Source organism: Anolis sagrei, chromosome 1 (genome assembly GCF_037176765.1).
Source record: "Anolis sagrei isolate rAnoSag1 chromosome 1, rAnoSag1.mat, whole genome shotgun sequence".
In the NCBI taxonomy this organism is placed as follows: Eukaryota; Metazoa; Chordata; class Lepidosauria; order Squamata; family Dactyloidae; genus Anolis; species Anolis sagrei.
Window position 1 is genome coordinate 87,041,950 of NC_090021.1, and position 5,247 is coordinate 87,047,196.

Sequence of the window (5,247 nt, forward strand, 5' to 3'; positions counted from 1 at the left end):
GCCCCACGATGTCTCCTGACCTGGGCTAGGGTCGTCTCGATGCGGCCTGCCAGCTCGATCCATCCGCCTATCTCCTCCGGATCATCGCGATGAAGTGCCCAAGCCAAGATCTCCTTCCGCAGGCCTTCCTTGAATATCTGGACCTTAGTGGTATTGGACCATTCCGGCACCTTTTCAGCCCGCAACTGGAACTCTTCCACGTATTCGGACACGGAACGCTGGCCTTGGGTTATCGTCTGCAGCTTCTCCCTCGCTCGCACCCTCTCAAGCGGATCCCTGAAACGTGCTTCCATCGCTGCCAGGAACCGCCTCGTGGATCCCAAGCATGGGTCGTGCCTGGCGTGGAGCTGGACATACCACTCCGCTGCTCCCCTCCTCAGCGCTGCGCCCACTGCCCGCACTCTGCTCGCTTCCGATCCAAAGGTGCGTGCGTTGTCCTCTAGGTATCCTCTCACCATGGTTAGGAAATAATCGAGGCTCCCGGCTTCGCCTCCAAACTCGACTCTCAGTTCCTCCCTCCTCGGTTGGTGAAGAAGGGGCTGCCTCTCCTGGCTCTCCGCTCCCAGCAGCCCTCCTTGGAGCCCATGCTGGCCCGAGGGCAGTCCGTGCCGCCCTGTGCCACACCCGGCTCCTGCCGGGGGCACTAGAAGCGCCTGCTGGGACGTCAGCGGCAGGCCCCGGGGTCGTCCTTCCTCCTCCTCACTCTCTGGCGCAGCTCTCCAACTCGCCTGCAATTTTGGTCGTGCCCCGGGTTCCCGGTCACTCCTCTCCTCTGCACTCCACACCGATCCCCCTCGGGGTTGGGGTTCCTCTGTCAAGGGGGCCAGCCGCTCCATCACCCTCGACATCACCGTGAGTGTGGTTTCCATGGCCGCCACCTTTTCCTCCAGATATTCCAATCTCTGGGTTACTCCATTGGGTCGGGCATAAGCGGTCGATGAAGCCAAAGCAGCCACTCTCTCCAACTCCTCCTCCGCATTCTCAAAGGGCGATTCTGGCTCTTCCCCCTCCACTGGAATTTCCTCCTGTTCCATAAGGGTACCTCACCACAGCCGCGGGATGGTACAAACAATCCTGGCTTAATGTAAGCTCACAGCAGCCGCCCCAATAACGACACAGGACGCCAATCCGTTATCAATCAGGAACATTTACTGCTGGACATTCATACACGGAGAAAGCCAGGATTGGCATACAGCTGCAGGTCAACCCTTATATACCCTCCCTCACAATTGAATTCCCTTTCCCGCCGACCGAGAATCCCGCGCAATATTCCCCGCCAAATACCAACTGCTCCCCCCCCCCCAAGGCCACCAGCTGCATATCCTTATCAGTTCTCCATGTCAGGATTCTGGTTTTTTGCGCCAACGTCCAAGGCCAGGAAACCGGTTCCTGACAGTACATGTTACGACAGCTGTGACAGTGGGAGAAGGCTGCAACAGTTTGAGAAGCCACTGTCATTGTATTAACCATACTACTGGTTGGAACTGTGAAGACTGTGTGTTGATCAGCTGTGCACTGACCCCCACACATTAAAAAAAACCTCTCACACAGGCATCTTCCAAGAAGAATAAAGCCAAACCAACAAAAGTCCCATGGCAATCAGCAAGTGGCAACAGGGGCAGGACTGTAAAATCTGGAAGCCCCTAATCACAGACTGGCACATGGGCGGTGGATATGTTTTCCACTGCCAAGACATTACACTTGGAAGGCCATCATGCTCAGACGAGGGATCACCTAAGTTTAAAAAGAGGTATGGAATCCTGGGATTTGTAGTTTGGTGGGGCCCTTGCACTTTTTGGCCGAGAAGGCTAAAGACCTTGTAACACTGCAACTCCCACAAATCCAAAGTATTGAGTCACTGCCGTTAAAGTGGTGCCAAACTGCTTTGATTCAATTGGATTGCAGGGCTAGAATTTGGTCCTTGAAATCCGATAATGTTACATGGTAAAATGCAAGTTAGTTAACTGTATCTAATTCTATGGGTTGTAAGAATTTTGAAAGTAAACAGAAGTTATAAAGATGTAAAAACTATTGCAAACTCAAGGAATGCAGCTTAAGACATTTCTGGAATATTAGAAGGCATATAAAATAATGGCCCTTGTCTATTTAAAAATGTTTCCTATGTGGTATATTTGAATATGTTGTTAACAAACATTTTGTGTGGTTTTTTTTAATATGTATAAAAATCTATCTTCGAGGACATATTGGAACAAGTGTGAGCAGTCAATGGAACTCTCTTCTATTCTTTTGTGTGATTTTCTTCCCTCCCTGCAAAGCCTCAAATTGCAGCCAAGTGACCTCAAGAAACCATAGCAACTATCTTGTGACAATCCTGAGTAGTTTTTGTTCGACAATAGATGGGCCATTAATCACATCAATTTCTGCCAATGCAATTTTTTTAGAGTTCTTCGGCTGAAAATTATTCCTAAACATTAGTATGTGATAAAGTAACTTCTCTGATACAGAATCATTGTCAATTTTTGAAATATTATTTTTAAGGAAAGATTCTGATTACAGGATCCCCAAATAAATGCTTCATCTGTATGTGGAAGATTGGCTCCACTGCGCACATTTAATTTAGAGTCTGGAATATATGTCTGAACGTAGCTAAAAATGTATGCACCACTGGCCACTTACAAACTTGTTATTCTATTTTTGCACTATATTCAGTGCCATTTGTTGCATCTGTCAGCTAGGCCATGTGTGCATCTGCCCAAAGTGGCATTTCATGCATAAGGGCCTTCATGGACCTAAACAAAAGTCAAGCATATCCCCTGTAAATATGAACATTTTCTTTTAGTGAAGGAAATGAGCCCTTTTATAAACTGTGTGTGGGTCATTTCAGAGTTCCTTTTTTCATTTTATTGCATCACCATCCAAGTATGTTTTGCTAGGTGAAATCTGATAAATTGCACACCTACAAGTGCCACCAAAAGTCTCTTCCTTGTGACTGAATTCAAAGACTTTGTGGCTACAACATCTAACCATCTTTGCTTCTTTCCCTATCTTCTGGGTTTTGTACCCTGAGCCTGAGAACTAAGGGCGGTTCTAGACAGCCCTTTAACCTAGGAGCAATTGCATTTGTTAAACGTAATTGCCTTGGGTTACAATCCACACTCCCCCCCCCCCGAGAAAACATGTGTTTTTCCTGGGGGGGGGGCTGTGTGTCCAGATGCCCTCTTGGAACCTTTTGGGAGGACAGGGAGACAACCCCCGCCCCCTCCCAAAACCCCTTTAAAAGCTGCTGGTGATGCTGCTGGTGATGTCCTGGTGCATAGGAATTATGTACTAGGAAAAGGAAGAGGAGTAAAATCACTTTGGCAACAGTCTAATTGCGGCCGGGTAAGTTATTTTATTTTAAAGCCTTATCTGGGGGTTGGAGGGGGGTTGGGAAGAGTGGGGGCTGTCTGGGGTCATCCAGGAGCCCAAGAAACCCAAGACAGATGTGTAGATGGAGATTGGAAGTGGTGCAGTGCGATCCCCAGTTCTATCTACACAGCAGACAAATTACTTTGGCACAAAGCAGGGTTTTCTCCTCTTTGCTTTTTAAAATAAGCAGAAATTGAATTTTTGTTTGAGCAAAAATGAAAATATTACAAGGTGCACCCTCATAAGCATTCTGCTTTGGTTTCCAATCAATGAGGATATTCTGGCTGTAGGAAATGATTTGAATCTTAACATTACAGAATGAATGCAACAGCCTGCTTAAAGAATTTTCTGACTGACTGTTCCTTTATAGCTATTTGAAGGATTAAGTGAAATTGTAGTCCTACAAAGTCTTGGTGGCAAATTAAATCTGTGTTCATACTACAACTATGCAAGTGGTGTGATTATCCTGGCACAGTATGCATCCATTTTTTTTTCAGTGTGAATTACTGCTTAGCCTGGACTTCATTGAAGCAGGAATATCCGGTACCAGTTATTCTTTCTTTGCTTTGCTGAAAAGCTGTGGTCTTTAAGCATATGTTCCCAAGAAGCATAGGTACGTAAACAGTTACTTTATTCCAGTGGTTCCCAATCTTTTCTTGACCACGGACCACTTGACCAGGGGTCACTTTGACAGGGACCACTCTCCAACATTAGTACCAAAACGGTTATTAATAAGTTTCTGGTCAACTTTAGATTTGGTTTGGGTATTTGGGGTGCTGATTCAGGAATTTGCATTGGATAGACCACATCAGCTCTAGTTTCTGGTAGAGAACATATGCCATCAATTAGTTGCCATCTCCTGACTCACAGAAAACCATATTAAATAATCTAGAGCTGATGTGGTCTATCCAAGGGGACAGGGCTGGTTAGTGATAGGGAAGGAGTGGCAGGTGGCATGAAAGAAGTGGAAATAAAATAAAATAAGGAGGCTCGTTGACCAGATTTTCATCCTCATGTCCTACTGGTGGTCTGAGGCTCACAGGTCAAGAACCACTGCTTTATTCTAAATTATCATCTTATGAAGATAGGTTTAAAGGTGAAATTAGGTTTTATCTTTTTGGTGGTTGTATCAAAGAGAGAATTTCAACAGATATTGCTCCGTCCCTTATTCTACCTATATGTAGAGAATTGAAGTAGATCTGTTTGTCTTAACTTAAAAGGAGGTAGACTTGTAGATTTTATGTTAGGAGAAATTTTTTGATAGTGACAGTTCAACAGTAGAATCAATTTAGTAGATTAGTAGTTGGATTCTCCTCTACTGGAAATCTTCAAGCAGAGGTTGTCACCTACTTGGAAACACTAGCCTTGGAGGTCCTGAAACACCCAGAGCTGGGCTGGACAGTCTACAAAATACTATCTTACTCTATGATCTTATGGGTTGCACACAATGTTGACCAATGATTTCTACTAAAACAAATTTCCTTTATACCTACCATTTACTAACTTTTATTTGGACTGGCCTGACAATTCTCAAAAGTAAACCTGGCATGATGCAGTGGAGGAATTTGATTTGCCAGTGGTATTTTTTCCACTGCAAGGAACCCAATGAAACAATCATGCCAGAATCTCCTGCAATTGTAGTCAGTGTACAAAAGATTTTCTGATAGAACAGTGTTTTGGGAATTCACTGATATAGGGTTGAAGTGGGAGATGGAAAGTGCTAGCAAGCTACTCCTTTTTTCAGTCTCTGCTGTTGCTGCTTTTGAGTTTTCCCCAGAAAACCTTTAAAAATATCTAGTAATTTGCTCTAAACTACCATCAGTTATAGAATTGTCATACTGAGCAGCAGTAAAACTTGTGAATAATGACAGATGTGTA